The 19,418-nt window shown below is 44.5% G+C and overlaps 1 pseudogene; it reads left to right on the forward strand.

Annotated features, from left to right (window-relative positions):
• Positions 1-18,466, forward strand: part of LOC137537176 (uncharacterized) — an 84,879-nt pseudogene extending 66,413 nt beyond the window's left edge.
• Positions 18,467-19,418: the final 952 nt, after the last annotated feature.

Here is a 19,418-nt window from a genome sequence, read left to right on the forward strand (position 1 = left end):
ACGCCCTGGAAGTGCTGTCCTGCCCCCCTTCCAGCGTGCTGTCCGAGCGCTGCTTCAGTGCAGCTGGTGGCGTGGTCACCGAGAAACGCTCACGTCTGTCTCACAAGTCTGTGGACAGACTGACGTTTCTCAAGATGAACCAGGCGTGGGTGGAAGGCGAGTTCCTGGCCCCTGTTGTCGGCGAGAGGGGGACATGAACTGGCTGCCGGAACTTAGTACCATCGTTAATGTGCCTTACCACCCTTTACCACCTCCTGGCTCCTGCTCACTAAGCCAGCCTGGTTCACTTTGACTATTACGTCGCCTGCAGCCACACATTTCACACCTACAGTGGGCTGCTGCTGTGTACTGCCCTTCTGCTGTCTGTCTGTGTTTCCCACTGCCAGGGTACACAGAATTACCTTCTGCTGCCACTCTGCCACCAGCTATTACGTCAAAACAATAGCTATATTGGTTGTAAAACCAAAACCAAAAAAAACCAATAAAAAAAAAAAAAGGTTTAATTTTTCTGAGGTGCCCGGGTTGAAAACTGTGTTGTCCCAGTTGTGTATTGGACACAATGTGGGCTGCACGACCGCTGTCTGGGACCTCCTGTTGTGTTTATTTACAGCCCTGGTATCACCGCTAGGTACCAGGGCTATTATGTCACGCTGCCTACCTGCTGCCACACTCACACTGCTCCTCCATTCCTCCTGCTGCTGCTGTCTGTCTGTGTTTCCCACTGCCAGGGTACACAGAATTACCGTCTGCTGCCACTCTGCCACCAGCTATTACGTCACAACAATAGCTGCTCACACTGCTCCTCCATTCCTCCTGCTGCTGCTGTCTGTCTGTGTTTCCCACTGCCAGGGTACACAGAATTACCTTCTGCTGCCACTCTGCCACCAGCTATTACGTCAAAACAATAGCTATATTGGTTGTAAAACCAAAACCAAAAAAAACCAATAAAAAAAAAAAAAGGTTTAATTTTTCTGAGGTGCCCGGGTTGAAAACTGTGTTGTCCCAGTTGTGTATTGGACACAATGTGGGCTGCACGACCGCTGTCTGGGACCTCCTGTTGTGTTTATTTACAGCCCTGGTATCACCGCTAGGTACCAGGGCTATTATGTCACGCTGCCTACCTGCTGCCACACTCACACTGCTCCTCCATTCCTCCTGCTGCTGCTGTCTGTCTGTGTTTCCCACTGCCAGGGTACACAGAATTACCGTCTGCTGCCACTCTGCCACCAGCTATTACGTCACAACAATAGCTGCTCACACTGCTCCTCCATTCCTCCTGCTGCTGCTGTCTGTCTGTGTTTCCCACTGCCAGGGTACACAGAATTACCTTCTGCTGCCACTCTGCCACCAGCTATTACGTCAAAACAATAGCTATATTGGTTGTAAAACCAAAACCAAAAAAAACCAATAAAAAAAAAAAAAGGTTTAATTTTTCTGAGGTGCCCGGGTTGAAAACTGTGTTGTCCCAGTTGTGTATTGGACACAATGTGGGCTGCACGACCGCTGTCTGGGACCTCCTGTTGTGTTTATTTACAGCCCTGGTATCACCGCTAGGTACCAGGGCTATTATGTCACGCTGCCTACCTGCTGCCACACTCACACTGCTCCTCCATTCCTCCTGCTGCTGCTGTCTGTCTGTGTTTCCCACTGCCAGGGTACACAGAATTACCGTCTGCTGCCACTCTGCCACCAGCTATTACGTCACAACAATAGCTGCTCACACTGCTCCTCCATTCCTCCTGCTGCTGCTGTCTGTCTGTGTTTCCCACTGCCAGGGTACACAGAATTACCTTCTGCTGCCACTCTGCCACCAGCTATTACGTCAAAACAATAGCTATATTGGTTGTAAAACCAAAACCAAAAAAAACCAATAAAAAAAAAAAAAGGTTTAATTTTTCTGAGGTGCCCGGGTTGAAAACTGTGTTGTCCCAGTTGTGTATTGGACACAATGTGGGCTGCACGACCGCTGTCTGGGACCTCCTGTTGTGTTTATTTACAGCCCTGGTATCACCGCTAGGTACCAGGGCTATTATGTCACGCTGCCTACCTGCTGCCACACTCACACTGCTCCTCCATTCCTCCTGCTGCTGCTGTCTGTCTGTGTTTCCCACTGCCAGGGTACACAGAATTACCGTCTGCTGCCACTCTGCCACCAGCTATTACGTCACAACAATAGCTGCTCACACTGCTCCTCCATTCCTCCTGCTGCTGCTGTCTGTCTGTGTTTCCCACTGCCAGGGTACACAGAATTACCTTCTGCTGCCACTCTGCCACCAGCTATTACGTCAAAACAATAGCTATATTGGTTGTAAAACCAAAACCAAAAAAAAACAATAAAAAAAAAAAAAGGTTTAATTTTTCTGAGGTGCCCGGGTTGAAAACTGTGTTGTCCCAGTTGTGTATTGGACACAATGTGGGCTGCACGACCGCTGTCTGGGACCTCCTGTTGTGTTTATTTACAGCCCTGGTATCACCGCTAGGTACCAGGGCTATTATGTCACGCTGCCTACCTGCTGCCACACTCACACTGCTCCTCCATTCCTCCTGCTGCTGCTGTCTGTCTGTGTTTCCCACTGCCAGGGTACACAGAATTACCGTCTGCTGCCACTCTGCCACCAGCTATTACGTCACAACAATAGCTGCTCACACTGCTCCTCCATTCCTCCTGCTGCTGCTGTCTGTCTGTGTTTCCCACTGCCAGGGTACACAGAATTACCTTCTGCTGCCACTCTGCCACCAGCTATTACGTCAAAACAATAGCTATATTGGTTGTAAAACCAAAACCAAAAAAAACCAATAAAAAAAAAAAAAGGTTTAATTTTTCTGAGGTGCCCGGGTTGAAAACTGTGTTGTCCCAGTTGTGTATTGGACACAATGTGGGCTGCACGACCGCTGTCTGGGACCTCCTGTTGTGTTTATTTACAGCCCTGGTATCACCGCTAGGTACCAGGGCTATTATGTCACGGCGAGCTGCCTGCCTCATTGACTGCCTGCTGCCACACACTCATCCTCCTCCTCCTGCTGCTGAATTTACCTCCTGCTGTCTTTGTGTTTCCACTGCCAGGGAGCACATACAATGGCGCTTCCAACATGCGTGCGCCCACCAGCTATTTGTTACGCTCAAAAATAGCTGCATTTCTTTAAAAAAAAATTTGAAAAGAGAAATACGTGAAGAAGAAGAAGAAGACGATATTGAAAAAGAAGGAGAAGGAGAAGATGAAGAAGAAGATGAAGAAGAAGATGAAGAAGAAGAAGATGAAGATGAAGAAGATGAAGATGAAGAAGAAGAAGAAGATGAAGAAGAAGAAGATGAAGAAGAAGATGAAGAAGATGAAGATGAAGAAGAAGAAGAAGATGATGAAGAAGATGAAGAAGAAGAAGAAGAAGATGAAGAAGAAGAAGATGAAGAAGAAGAAGATGAAGAAGAAGATGAAGAAGATGAAGAAGAAGATGAAGAAGATGAAGATGAAGAAGAAGAAGAAGATGATGAAGAAGATGAAGAAGAAGAAGAAGAAGATGAAGAAGATGAAGAAGAAGAAGAAGAAGATGAAGAAGAAGAAGAAGAAGATGAAGAAGATGAAGAAGATGAAGAAGATGAAGAAGAAGATGAAGATGAAGAAGATGAAGATGAAGAAGATGAAGATGAAGAAGATGAAGAAGATGAAGAAGAAGAAGAAGATGAAGAAGAAGAAGAAGATGAAGAAGAAGATGAAGAAGATGAAGATGAAGAAGAAGAAGAAGATGATGAAGAAGAAGAAGAAGAAGAAGAAGAAGATCTAGAAGAAGATTAAGAAAGATAAAGAAGAAGAAGAACAAGTATATACAGTAACACTACACTACTGAACCAAATTAAGGACACAACTTCTCTTTCCACATTTTTTTTTAAAGGAACATCCCCACATAATCACTTGCTGTTGTTACTTGGAAAAAAAGATGTTTCTTGCATCATTCACCCTCAAAACAAGTGTTGGAAGCTATTTTGGGCCAATTCGAATAGTCAGCTCGAATAGTGAGCTCGAATACCGACTCGAATAGTGAGCTCGAAGTCCGAGGTCGAATCGAATAGTAAAAAATATTCGACTCGAATATTCGACTGACCTCGAATAATTTACTATTCGAATTCGACCAAATTCGAATTTTTAAAAGGGGTATTTGAGCACCACTGGTTATATATTGTACAGACCAGAGGTCGGGGTGGACATACTTGTTATATATTGGGCAGAGCAGAGGTCGGGGTGGACATACTTGTTATATATTGGGCAGAGCAGAGGTCAGTGTGGACATACTTGTTATATATTGGGCAGTGCAGAGGTAGTGGTGGACATACTTGTTATATATTGGGCAGAGCAGAGGTTGGGGTGGACATACTTGTTATATATTGGGCAGGGCAGAGGTCGGGGTGGACATACTTGTTATATATTGGGCAGGGCAGAGGTCGGGGTGGACATGCTTGTTATATATTGGGCAGGGCAGAGGTCGGGGTGGACATACTTGTTATATATTGGGCAGGGCAGAGGTCGGGGTGGACATGCTTGTTATATATTGGGCAGAGCAGAGGTCAGGGTGGACATACTTGTTATATATTGGGCAGAGCAGCGGTCAGGGTGGACATACTTATCATATATTGTACAGAGCAGAGGTCGGGGTGGACATACTTGTTTTATATTGGGCAGAGCAGAGGTCGGGGTGGACATACTTGTTATATATTGGGCAGAGCAGAGGTCGGGGTGGACATACTTGTTATATATTGGGCAGAGCCGAGGTCGGGGTGGACATACTTGTTATATATTGGGCAGAGCAGGGGTCGGGGTGGACATACTTGTTATATATTCAGTAGAGCAGAGGTCAGGGTGGACATACTTGTTATGAATTGGGCAGAGCAGAGGTCAGGGTGGACATACTTGTTATATATTGGGCAGAGCAGCGGTCAGGGTGGACATACTTATCATATATTGTACAGAGCAGAGGTCGGGGTGGACATACTTGTTTTATATTGGGCAGAGCAGAGGTCGGGGTGGACATACTTGTTATATATTGGGCAGAGCAGAGGTCGGGGTGGACATACTTGTTATATATTGGGCAGAGCAGAGGTCGGGGTAGACATACTTGTTATATATTGGGCAGAGCAGAGGTGGGATGGACACACTTGTTATATATTGGGCAGAGCAGAGGTCAGGGGTGGCATACTTGTTATATATTGGGCAGAGCAGAGGTCAGGGGTGGACATACTTGTTATATATTGGGCAGAGCAGAGGTCGGGGTGGACATACTTGTTATATATTGGGCAGAGCCGGGGTCGGGGTGGACATACTTGTTATATATTGGGCAGAGCAGAGGTCGGGGTGGACATACTTGTTATATATTGGACAGAGCAGAGGTCGGGGTGGACATACTTGTTATATATTGGGCAGAGCAGAGGTGGGGTGGACACACTTGTTATATATTGGGCAGAGCAGAGGTCGTGGTGGACATACTTGTTATATATTGGGCAGAGCCGGGGTCGGGGTGGACATACTTGTTATATATTGGGCAGAGCAGAGGTCGGGGTGGACATACTTGTTATATATCAGGCAGAGCAGAGGTCGGGGTGGACATACTTGTTATATATTGGGCAGAAGCGAGGTCGGGGTGGACATACTTGTTATATATTGGGCAAAGCAGAGGTCAGGGTGGACATACTTGTTATATATTAGGCAGAGCAGAGGTGGGGTGGACACACTTGTTATATATTGGGCAGAGCAGAGGTGGGGTGGACACACTTGTTATATATTGGGCAGAGCAGAGGTCGGGGTGGACATACTTGTTATATATTGGGCAGAAGCGAGGTCGGGGTGGACATACTTGTTATATATTGGGCAGAGCAGAGGTCAGGGTGGATATACTTGTTATATATTGGGCAGAGCAGAGGTCGTGGTGGACATACTTGTTATATATTGGGCAGAGCAGAGGTCGGGGTGACATACTTGTTATATATTGGGCAGAGCAGAGGTTGGGGTGGACATACTTGTTATATATTGGGCAGGGCAGAGGTCGGTGTGGACATGCTTGTTATATATTGGGCAGAGCAGAGGTCGGGGTGGACATACATATTTGTTATATATCAGGCAGAGCAGAGGTCGGGGTGGACATACTTGTTATATATTGGGCAGAGCAGAGGTCGGAGTGGTCATACTTGTTATATATTGGGCAGAGGTCGGGGTGGACATACTTGTTATATAGTATTTCCAAGATGAAGCAGGCACACCATCCGATATCACGGGGTGCTTGGTGAAGTGGTATAGGCAGTGCTACACACAAAATCAGTATCAAAGATCTCACCAGCACACCTCAAGTCAAAGCACACCTTTTATTGTGCCAGTATCCACAAAATTCCAACAATTGTTTCGGGGGCCACGCAGGGTCCCCCTTTATCAAGGCATATGGCTTGATAAAGGGGGAACCTGCGTGGCCCCCGAAACAATTGTTGGAATTTTGTGGATACTGGCACAATAAAAGGTGTGCTTTGACTTGAGGTGTGCTGGTGAGATACTTGTTATATATTGGGCAGAGCAGAGGTCGGGGTGAACATACTTGTTATATATTAGGCAGAGCAGAGGTCGGGGTGGACATACTTGTTATATATTGGGTAGAGTAGAGGTTGGGGTGGACATAATTGTTATATATTGGGCAGAGCAGAGATCGGGATGGACATACTTGTTATATATTGGGCAGAGCAGAGCTCGGGGTGGATATACTTGTTATATATTGGGCGGAGCAGAGGTGGGGTAGATATACTTGTTATATATTGGGCAGAGCACAGGTCGGGGTGGACATATTTGTTATATATTGGGCAGAGCAGAGGTCGGGGTGGACATGCTTGTTATATATTGTGCAGAGCAGAGGTCGGGGTGGACATACTTGTTATGTATTGGGCAGAGCAGAGGTTGGGGTGGACATACTTGTTATATATTGGGCAGAGCAGAGGTCGGGGTGGACATGCTTGTTATATATTGGGCAGAGCAGAGGTCGGGATGGACATACTTGTTATATATTGAGCAGAGCAGAGGTCGGGGTGGACATACTTGTTATATATTGGGCAGAGCAGAGGTGGAGTTGGACATACTTGTTATATATTGGGCAGAGCAGAGGTCGGGATGGACATACTTGTTATATATTGGGCAGAGCAGAGGTCGGGATGGACATACTTGTTATATATTGGGCAGAGCAGAGGTCGGGGTGGACATGCTTGTTATATATTGGGCAGAGCAGAGGTCGGGATGGACATACTTGTTATATATTGGGCAGAGCAGAGGTCGGGGTGGACATACTTGTTATATATTGGGCAGAGCAGAGATCGGGATGGACATACTTGTTATATATTGGGCAGAGCAGAGGTGGGGTAGATATACTTGTTATATATTGGGCAGAGCAGAGGTCGGGGTGGACATACTTGTTATATATTAGGCAGAGCAGAGGTCGGGGTGAACATACTTGTTAAATATTAGGTAGAGCAGAGGTCGGGGTGGACATACTTGTTAAATATTAGGCAGAGCAGAGGTCAGGGTGGACATACTTGTTATATATTGGGCAGAACAGAGGTCGGGGTGGACATACTTGTTATATATTGGGCAGAGCAGAGGTGGGGTAGATATACTTGTTATATATTGGGCAGAGCAGAGGTCGGGGTGGACATACTTGTTATATATTGGGCAGAGCAGAGGTCGGGGTGGACATACTTGTTATATATTGGGCAGAGCAGAGGCAGGGGGTGGACATACTTTATTACATAGGAAGTCAGTGCGGAGCTGTGACAGGCCGATTCCTGTATGCCATGGAATACTGAGCCCATAAGATCCTCGTAGAGCAGCTACCACCTCCAGGTGGTGCATCACACATATACACTCTCTGTATTACATTATCTGGATTTCTATTACTTCTTATGCTATAAATTATGCAGCTAAACACACCTGTTTTCATCTGTGGTTGTTACTGCAGTCACAGGAGTTGTATGTCGTGTAGTGAGAGAGGTTGGAGTCTGCACAAAGATGGTGGCTGGTGGGTCACAGCTAGGGGGTGGAGCCAGGTAACAAGGGGTGTGGCTAGTAGGACAGGCAGAGTAGATGGAGGCTGCAGCTGGAGAGTGGTTGGGTGATCTCTGCTGCTTTGGTCCTGGTATTGACACTGCCCCGGCTGGGAGGTTTGTTGCTACGGCTCTTGGAGGGTTTGGGGTTAGTAGGTGATGGACAGGTGGGCTCAGGTGTGGTCAGGATATGGAGCTGCAGTCCCATCTGCGTACGAGAGGATTTGCCGTCGGAGACTTGGGCTCAGGATACAGCCGGTATGGCATATCCTGCTGTCCCGGCGACGTTAGATACTATTCCCCCTCTAGGTCCTCATGGATAGTGGGGAATGAAATAATTCGGCTTCCAGCAATTGCTGGAGGAGGAATTATAGTGTTTTATAAGTAAGTTCAGCTCCGTGTTCTGACGGCGCTGAAGTTACTCACTGCTGCGACCAAATCTACTGCGCTGGATTGCCAATGTTCAGTCCCATCTGCCTAGTTCATCAGGTGCCAGAGCCATAAGTAATGATAATTTATAGCTAATTAGCTGCAGGCCTCTGCTCCTATCTTCCTCTGTCTCCAGCTGTTCTCTCCTCACATCCTCATCCATCTACCACTGCCGGCACTGCTGTAACCTCCCAGGAATGTGTGCATGGAGAGGAGGAGAGAAGCACCAGATGATGAGCAAGGCACACTGGGAGAGAGGACTGTGGTACTGAATGTGCAGGATACCACAGCTTATGGGATATTATCACCCCCTAGCAAATTATGTTATTTTCTGTGCTCTGTTTATTACTGCTAATATCTTACTGCTATAATCTGTTATCCTTTTCAGAACTAATGTCTGAGCTCAAAGCACAAGAGACGTATGTGAGGAGTGATCAGCAGCCTATGGAGGAGGGTGACATGATGGGGACAATTAAGAAAGAAGAAGAAGAGACATATGTGAGGAGTGATCAGCAGTCTATGGAGGAGGATGACATGATGGGGACAATTAATGAGGAAGAGGAGACATATGTGAGGAGTGATCAGCAGTCTATGGAGGAGGATGACATGATGGGGACAATTAATGAGGAAGAGGAGACATATGTGAGGAGTAATCAGTCTATAGAGGAGGGTGACATGATGGGGACAATTAAGAAGGAAGAAGAGGAGACGTATGTGAGGAGTGACCAGCAGTCTATGGAGGAGGGTAACATGATGAGGACAATTAAGAAGGAAGAAGAGGAGACATATGTGAGGAGTGATCAGCAGTCTATGGAGGAGGATGACATGATGGGGACAATTAATGAGGAAGAGGAGACATATGTGAGGAGTGATCAGCAGTCTATGGAGGAGGATGACATGATGGGGACAATTAATGAGGAAGAGGAGACATATGTGAGGAGTAATCAGTCTATAGAGGAGGGTGACATGATGGGGACAATTAAGAAGGAAGAAGAGGAGACATATGTGAGGAGTGACCAGCAGTCTATGGAGGAGGGTAACATGATGAGGACAATTAAGAAGGAAGAAGAGGAGACATATGTGAGGAGTGATCAGCAGTCTATGGAGAAAGGTGACATGATGAGGACAATTAAGAAAGAAGAAGAAGAGACGTATGTGAGGCGTGATCAGCAGTCTATGGAGGAGGGTAACATGATGAGGACAATTAAGAAGGAAGAAGAGGAGACATATGTGAGGAGTGATCAGCAGTCTATGGAGAAAGGTGACATGATGAGGACAATTAAGAAAGAAGAAGAAGAGACTTATGTGAGGCGTGATCAGCAGTCTATGGAGGAGGGTAACATGATGAGGACAATTAAGAAGGAAGAAGAGGAGACATATGTGAGGAGTGATCAGCAGTCTATGGAGAAAGGTGACATGATGAGGACAATTAAGAAAGAAGAAGAAGAGACTTATGTGAGGCGTGATCAGCAGTCTATGGAGGAGGGAGACATGATGAGAGCATCTAAGGAGGAAGACGTTATTACAAGGATGCGTGTTGGTGAGTGATAAATATTAGATATACAAAATACTTAAGCTAAATATATATATATAGAACCCACTCCCGTGCCCCCTCTCTGCACATCCCCCCTCAACTCTTGATGTCCTCTGGCCTCTTTTCCCCTATAATAAACCTGTTACATTAATGAGTGCTAGAATGTACTCCTGTGTCCCCCCCTCTCCATATCCCCCCTCAGCTCATCACCTCTGACTCTTCACTGCATCCAAAAATTACAGATGAACACAGAAAATGTGATGACAGTGCACTGCAAAGCCCGCAAAATCATGAGGACAAGCGTGCTCCCTGCCTGAGTCTCTAGAAGGGTGTAAGCTGGGGATGTTCTGAAAGACGCACGGCCACTTGTTCAATGGACAAATCATGACAAGTGTGCTTCCTGCCTGAGTCTCTAGATGGGTGTAAGCTGGGGAGGGGGGGGGGTGTTCTGTAAGAAATCTCTGAGACAGCTTTCTGTATCTTTCCCCTAAACCATGATGGTGAACAATCTTTGTCTTCAGGTCATTTGAGAGTTGTTTTGAGACCCCCATGTTGCTACTCTTCAGAGAAAATTAGAAGAGGAGGAAAACTTACAATTGACCCCCTTAAATACTCTTTTTAATAACTGGATTCACTTGTGTATGTAGGTCAGGGGTCACTGAGATTACCAAGCCAATTTGAGTTCCAATAAGTTCTAAAGGTTTTGGAATCAATAAAATTACAACAGTACCCACATTTATGCACCTGCCTAATTTTATTTAAACAATTATTGCACACTTAATTTTACTTCTCAAATATCACTGCGTGTCTCCTATATGATATATTTAACTGATATTTTTTGTCGTAACAACCAACTATTTATACAGGAAAATCATGACGATTAACAAGGTTGCCCAAACTTTCACATCCCACTGTATGTAATGCTTAAGTCATGTGCCACTATGACTATATATAATATAAGAGAATGTTGTGCCCGCCCTTCAACACTGGGTGATGGTGTGAGTCTATAGCCCAGAACATTATTCTCCATGAAGACTCTATGCCTCTGGGTTTCCCTTCCCCCTTCTGGGCTCTCAAGTTATATTTTACTGTTACACGTTAGTAATTAGTTTAACTGCCTAAGATAAGTTTCCTCCTCCCAGCACTGACTGGGTGTTGCTGGGCAGTGGACCTCAGCTGTTCGTCCGTGTATATATTTACACATCAGTAAGTTAGTTAGTAGCCTTTCTCTTAGCAGATAGTGAAGAGTAGGCGGGGGTTTTGGGAATAAGCTACTCTGCGAGTCGTTAGACGTAGAAGGGTGGGAGTTGAGGGATAAGGGAGTTCGGTAGGTCACGGTTCATAACCGCTTAAGATAATAATGTTTATTTCTAATATTTTACTCTTCTTTCCAACTTTTCTCTCTACCTTTGCCCTCTCTTGGGCACAACTGCTTACGAATTGTTACATGTATAAATATTTTACAACTTCTGATGCCCTGGCAACTGCACGACAGGTAGATCTGCCATCCAGCTTGACCTGCGTTTCATGGAATGTTCCGGGTCTCAACCCCAAATTTAGGAGAGCTTTAGTTTTTAACTTCTTAAAAAAATATCATCCTCTTATCTGCATTTTGCAGGAGACTCACTTAATCGGTAGAACTATAATGGCCTTAAAAAACCCATGGGTGGGGCATTACTTTCACTCTACATATTCTACTCATTCTAGAGGGGTTAGTATCCTATTACATAAATCCTTACACATGACAATACAGCAAGTCAAGCTGGATACCTCTGGCAGATCTGTATTAACACAAGCAATTCTTTTTGGATTTTTGGGGCCCCCTTCATTATAATTTGTTTATAACTGCCACCCACTGGAAGCTTTTAGCTTTTAAACAACCTCATTACCATAATTACTCAATTATCACCGGCCAAAATCCTATGGGCTGGAGACTTTAATGTAGCTCCCAACCCAACCATTGATAGACTGACCTATACTGGACCAGAAAGATCCAACCTAGCTGCATGGGCAGAAACACATTCCTTAACCTCCCTGGCGGTGCAATAAATCCGCCAGGGGGCAGCGCAGCACTTTTTAATTTGTTTTTTTAAAGCATCTAGCTAGCTTCCCCCCCTCCCTTCGCTATCCCTCCCACCCCTCCGATCGCCGCCGGCGCTTTTACCCTGCAGGGATTCCCGTTCTGAATGGGATTCCCTGTATGGGCTTTCCCGTTGCCATGGCAACGATTGCGATGACGTCATCGACGTCGTGACGTCAGCGGGTATTCCGCCCCTCAGCGCTGCCGGGCACTGATTGGCCAGGCAGCGAAAGAGGTCTGGGGGCGGCGCGGATAGCGGCGAATTGGCGGGTAGTGGCGGCGATCGTTATGCACACGCAGCTAGCAAAGTGCTAGCTGCATGTAGCAAAAAAAAATTTATGTAAATCGGCCCAGCAGGGCCTGAGCGGCACCCTCCGGCGGCTTACCCCGTTACCGCTAAGGAGGTTAATAGATATGTGGAGATGGAAACATCTGAGTGAAACTAGATACACCTGCTCTTCTACTGCACATAAAACTTTATCACAAATAGATCTCATTTATACAACAGATGATATATTGCCAATGATTCAAAAGGTGGACATACTCCCTAGTGGTATATCAGAGCATGCTCCTGTACTTCTCACATTAAACTTGGAAGGTGTCCTGAGGACTAACTCATGGCGGTTATGCAGATGCTGCTGTCACTAACAAGACTACACAAGTCTTCCAACTGACTAGAGGTACTAGACAGGGGTGTCCCCTTTCGCCGAATCTATTTGCCTTGGCCATCGAACCGCTAGCAATCATGATTAGACACTCTTAATAGCATTGTGGGATCTCACTCTATGCAGATGACTTCCTCCTATATATAGCAGATTCGGGTCCCTCTCTTACTGCAGCTCTGGAAACTGTAGACTTGTCATGATCATGTCTGCAGCATGTACTGCTGGCTGCAGTTTTACTGAAGATAAGCAGTTTTTGATGTCATTACATGCATTTGCTTGCATAGTTTGGTTTGCACTGAAACTAGTTGCTGATTCCATCTGCAGTGGCTCTACAGTGCTGGCCAGCTCAGGATTGAATAATTACCATTCACCTGTGTGGGAATCTGCATGTCTGCTCCCATTGGATGACCTCAGTATAAAGATCTGCTTCCTGCAGGGCTTCTCTGGCTATCATAGTCTCAGCAGCACCAGCCTGTCTTGCTGTTACTCTGGCCCCAGATCGTGTTCCTAGTTCTTATGATACTTTGCTGGTCTTGCACCATATATTGGTTCATCGTCCAATATATATGCATACTAGCACGTTTGTTATTTTCCTTGTATTCGTGTTACGTTAATACATCAGTGTCGCTGATATATACGTACACGAACTGTTTATATCCTGTGTTCAGTCAGTCAGTTTTCAGCACGTTTTTGGTAGATTGCGCGTATCGTGATCACCCGTGCTTAGCTAGTTAATCTGTTCCTGTTACCGTGTGTGGATTGCGCTAATCTCTGCGTAGAGTTAGCAAATCCTTCTGAACCCTGTTCCCTGTATTGCTCTAGTTCCTAGTCAGTGTTCCTGCTTATGTCATATATCGGTTCGTTGCCGATACATACATATGTTAGTCAGACGTTATAAAATAGTTTCATTGATAGCTGTAATTGTAATACGCTAGGAAAACATACTTATTGTATATTTGTCTGTGTTACATTCATCTATCTTGATCCTGTTATTTCCTGACTATCCTGTCCTGTCTCTGTGAGGCACGCCATCGCTGCATTCGCATTGGCTGCCTCATTCCAGTCTGTCTTGTTATGGACGCTTGCTGTCACTGAGTAGTGACTAGCTAGCAAGCGTTCATTCTGTCTACCTGTCCTGATCTCCTCAGTCCTGGTTTATGCGCTCAGCGCTACCTTGCGCTGAGACGTTATCGTGAAAGTGTTTGTGGCTGTTCGGATCTGCACCGGCTCTGTGCGCCACAATCTCCTATTGGAGTCAGTCCTCTCCTCCACTAAACTGGGGATATCCTGATTCCTTGTGCTAGTGTGTGTACCTCCTTCACATATTTCGGCCTGGAGATACAGAAGGACCTTCAAATGTTTCTAACCAATAACTTTATTCCCATCATAAAAAGTAAAAGATAAATGTAGTGCCTGGCAGGAACTGCCCTTAACCTTGGTAGGGAGAGTTAATGCGATAAAAATGATGTTACTACCTAAATTTACGTACGTTTTCCGTAATTCACCAGTCTGGATACCTAAAAAATACTTTACAGAGATAAATAAAATCCTGATTCCCTTTATCTGGTCCAATAAACTCCCACGCTTATCGCTCATAACCTTGGAATTACCGGTAGCAGAGGAGGGCTTATCTATGCATAATTTCTTCTATTATTTTCTGGCGACAATACTAGTTACCATCAGATGGCGGTTTTCTCGTGATGAAAACAACCCAGCTGTGGTGGGTGAAGCAGCCATTATGGGCTCGTACGAAGCTCTTTTAAATTTACCCTTTAGAGGCTTTAATTCTTCCCCAGACATTACAACTGCTATGAAAACCACGATCCATGCCTGGCAATATCTCCATAGCAAATTTGCTATGCCACACAGATGGTCCCCATATACACCGTTGTGGGGAAACCCCAATATTTCCCAGTTTTCTACTATCCCTGATCCAGCAATTTGGGCCGGGTATGAAATGAAAATCCTGAAAGATGTAGCCCCGAATGGGACTATGCTGGCTTTCTCGGAACTGCAACAGCTATATGGTCTTCCTAATCACATGTGTTTTAGATTCCTACAACTCTCACATGCATTTACAGCCCAATTTGGTAAAGAAAGACTGCGGTTGGAGTCCGACCCACTCTAATCTCTCCTTATAGTAGAGCGACTGGCTGAGCCATTATCAGCCATTTACGCTGAACTCCTCCTTCAAATGGGTCATAATACTAACAAAATGTATGGACAATGGGTATACGACTTAGGAGAAATAGAGGAAGAGGAATGGGAGGAGGTGGTGGGCAGGGGAGCTGGGGTCCTGATCTCATCCAGGGACAGATTGATTCACAGGGTACTTACACAGGGTATATTTTACTCCTTGCACACTACACAAAATTGATCATTCCCACTCTAACTTATGTACCAGATGCGGGGCAGCAGAGGGAAACTTTCTTCATATGTTCTGGACATGTCCGGCATTAGCAAGATATTGGGACCAAATTGAAAAGACTATAGAAAAAGTATTAGATGCGCTAGGCCTGAACGATAAATCATTGGGGGATCGAAATCGTGATCACGGAAACGGCGATTCCATGATTGTCATAATGGCAATTTCATCCCCCTCTGCAGGCAGTCCCCTCTCCCGCTGTGCACCGCTTGCCGCTCTATGCATCGGCGTCTCAGCGGGTGTTAAACGCAGTGGCTCAGCGGGTCCCTTGTGGTGATGGAGGCGGCTCACTCACTCCCCAACTTCAGTGTATACTGACTGCAGCCTATCAGATAAGCAGGCAGCTAGCTCCGCCCACAGGCTCTCTCTCTTGCTGCAGCTCACTCCTCCCAGCGCCTCCCTGTCATTGGCTGGACAGATGCCAGAGTCCACCCACAGGCTCTAAATCTCGTGTAGCTCACTCCTCCCGAGTCCACATCACTAGCTGGGCGGGCAGAGTCTGCCCTGTCTAACAATTGTAGTATCATGGGTGGCAGACTCCGCCCATTAGCTTGTCAATTAACTTTTTTTACACTGCCTGTAAGAAATCGTGAATCGAATTGCAATCGCAATTTCTGACAGAAATCGTGTGATTCAATCTTTTCCTAAAATCTTTCAGGCCTAAGATGCGCCTTTCAAATTTGAACTTAAAGTGGTAAAATTAGGTATATTTGCGAAAGGCAGTTATGGTAAGTATAAACAAGCAATGATATTTACGCTTTGCCATGTAGCTAGGAAAGTAATCTTATCTGATTGGAGCCAGCCTATCATACCCACCAAAGCTGAATGGATTAACACCGTTAACAAAATCCTCCCACTATGTAAAATGACATATAAAGGTCGGAACTGTCCCAATAAATGTGACTATATTTGGTCTGGATGGTGCGACAAGAATTGTAGGACTGTATTGACAGACATTTACAAATCTATACCAGGTGAGGTACTTTGTTACATGTTGCCTGAGGAAATCTTTTACAAAAAACTATAGATAATCTCAGATTGCCGTGTACTACTACACTTACAGCACCCATGCCTGCTCAATGAGTGTTTATAAGTTCTGACAGAATGATGTACTCTTCAATGAAAAGAGATATATGCTCGATAAGCTCCAGTGGGGGGATGGGATCTATCAGAAGGTATCGAGAATAATCAATATTCACAGAGACTGTTGATATTGCACAAGTTGATAATTTCAGTTATATAACCAGTGACAATGGATGAATGAAGATTCTCTATTCGATATACGACAATAATCCATGAAGTATGATACATAGTGCTGAGACTGTGTGTAAGATGGATATATTCTGACGTGTATAACATGTAACAGTGATAATGATACTTCCTTCTCTTCTTCTTTTTCTTCACCCCTTCATGTGTCTCTTCACATCAGGGAGCTACTATCTTTCTTTCTCCTCTTTTTCTTCTAAGAATGTATTGGCTTACCGTTATGTTCTTGTTATGGTATGTTCAAATGTTTTGTTATGTTGTATTTTGTGTGCAAAAACCAAAAATACAATAAAAATGTACCTGTTACAAAAAAATTATATGCAAAGTTATGCAGCTGCTGCATTCGGTCCATTTCCAAACTGCAAAAACTGCATCAACTTGGAATTCTCAGCAGCTCTCTGACCCTCCCTGATGATAATTGTTCCTCCCCTCAGAATTCTCTAACAGGAAGTGATGATGTTTCTCTATTTGCAGGGCGGAGTCCCGGCATCAGGAACCTCTCAGAGACTCGTCTCTCTGTATCCACAGACAGTACAACGGATGATGATGTCACTGGACAAGAGTCTCCTGCAGATATCCTGGTTACCCCAAATATTCCCCCAGACTCCCCTCACCTGTCTAACCCTGAGGGGCCTCATACACAGGACAGCACTCCCCATGCTGGAGGGTCTCATTCCTGTTCCATGTGTGGGAAATGTTTTGTTAGTAAATCACATCTTGTCATACATGAGAGATCTCACACTGGTGAGAAGCCTTATTCATGTGCTGAGTGTGGGAAATGTTTTAAGCAGAAATCACATCTTGTCTTACATGAGAGATCTCACACTGGTGAAAAGCCCTATGCATGTACTGAGTGTGGGAAATGTTTTGGGCAGAAAAATACTCTTGTCAAACATGAGAGATCTCACACTGGTGAAAAGCCATATTCATGTGCCGAGTGTGGGAAATGTTTTGCACTGAAATCAAGCCTCGTCTTACATGAAAGATCCCACACTGGTGAAAAGCCCTATTCATGTGCTGAATGTGGGAAATGTTTTGGGTATAAATCAAGCCTTGTTTTACATGAAAAATCTCACACTGGTGAGAAGCCCTATTCTTGTGCTGAGTGTGGGAAATGTTTTGGCCATAAATCAGTCCTTGTAAAACATGAGCGATCTCACACTGGTGAAAAGCCTTATGCATGTGCTGAGTGTGGGAAATGTTTTGCAGTGAAATCAAGCCTCATCTTACATGAAAGATCCCACACTGGTGAAAAACTCTATTCATGTGCTGAATGTGGGAAATGTTTTGGGTATAAATCAAACCTTGTTTTACATGAAAAATCTCATACTGGTGATAAGCCTTATTTTTGTGCTGAGTGTGGGAAATGTTTTGTGCATAAATCAGACCTTGTAAAACATAAGCGATCCCACACTGGTGAAAAACCTTATACATGTGCTGAGTGTGGGAAAGGTTTTTCTCAAAAATCAAGCCTTATCACTCATGAAAGATCCCACACTGGTGAAAAACCTTATTCATGTGTTGCATGTGGAGAATGTTTTGCACGGAAATCTTATCTTCTATTTCATGAAAGATCCCACACTGGTGAAGAGCCCTATACATGTGCTGAGTGTGGGAAATGTTTTAGGTATAAATCAATTCTTGCTGCACATGTAAGATCTCATACTGGTGAGAAGCCCTATTCTTGTGCTGAGTGTGGGAAAGGTTTTGGGCATAAATCAAATCTTACCTCACATGAAAGATCTCACACTGGTGAAAAGCCTTATGCATGTGCTGAGTGTGGGAAATGTTTTCGGCATAAATCACAGCTTGTCACACATGAGAGATCTCACACAGGTGGAAAGCCCTATGCGTGTGCTGAGTGAGGGAAATGCTTTCGGCATAAATCAAACTTGTCACACATGAGAGATCTCACACTGCGAAAAGCACTATTATCAGGTGCTGAGTGTGGGAAATGTCTTGGCCAAAGGTGTTCTGATTTTTTTTTTTTTTTTTTTTTTTTTTTTTTTTGCACAAAGAAGCATAATTGCACAGTATACACAGAGGCTTCTTACATGATACTCAGTGTATTGGTTTGTAATAAATATGGGCACATATAGTGCTAAGCCTAGTTAGAACTTACCTGTGATCACTTTTTATATTTCTGATTGGAAGGGTTAATAAACCAGGGTTACTATCGATGCAAATAAGGCAGGTTCTGCAGTTGTATGCAGCCATGGCTCTACTGAAGAGTAAATAGAAGCCAAAACACTTTTTATATGGCTTATCAAACACTCCTGATAACAAGAGTGCTGAAAAGTGAATTATTTGTTTTTGTTGGGAGCTGACTGAGCCAGATTTTATGTCACACTGATATGGCTGCTTTGTACAATTCAGAGTCAGAAATTAACCCCCTTAAATTAAAAACAAGAATGCGAGACTCCAAGAAAGCTCTGTATACAATTGTTATGTTGGGATGTTTCGATGCTGTGACTGCTTAATGTGTCCTTATATGGAAAAAGGTGATACCTTTCCCAATTATGATGGCTCGGTTGTATATAGGATTAATGACTACATGGATTGTGCCATGGATAAATTAATCTATCAATTAAGATGTAGTTGTGATATGATATATATTGGAAAAACATTTAGGCCTTTAAGAGATAGGATACAAGAACACGTGAATAATATAAAATCAGGATATGAAAAAAGCCCAGTTGCTATGCATTTTAAGATGTTCCATAACTCTAATCCCAGATTACTAAAAGCAAAAGGAATCTATAAATTGAATATTAGCCCTAGACGGGGGAGACTTTGATCAGCAGCTTTTGAGAAAAGAGTCTTTTTGGATTTATAGATGCAATTCTATGCAGCCATATGGGTTAAATTGCGACATGAACTTGAAAGTTTTTCTATAAAAGTGATCTTCCCTGCAGTCTCAAGAATGGACACTAGATGGCGTTGCGGATATTTGGGTCGCA

Source organism: Hyperolius riggenbachi, chromosome 10 (genome assembly GCF_040937935.1).
Source record: "Hyperolius riggenbachi isolate aHypRig1 chromosome 10, aHypRig1.pri, whole genome shotgun sequence".
In the NCBI taxonomy this organism is placed as follows: Eukaryota; Metazoa; Chordata; class Amphibia; order Anura; family Hyperoliidae; genus Hyperolius; species Hyperolius riggenbachi.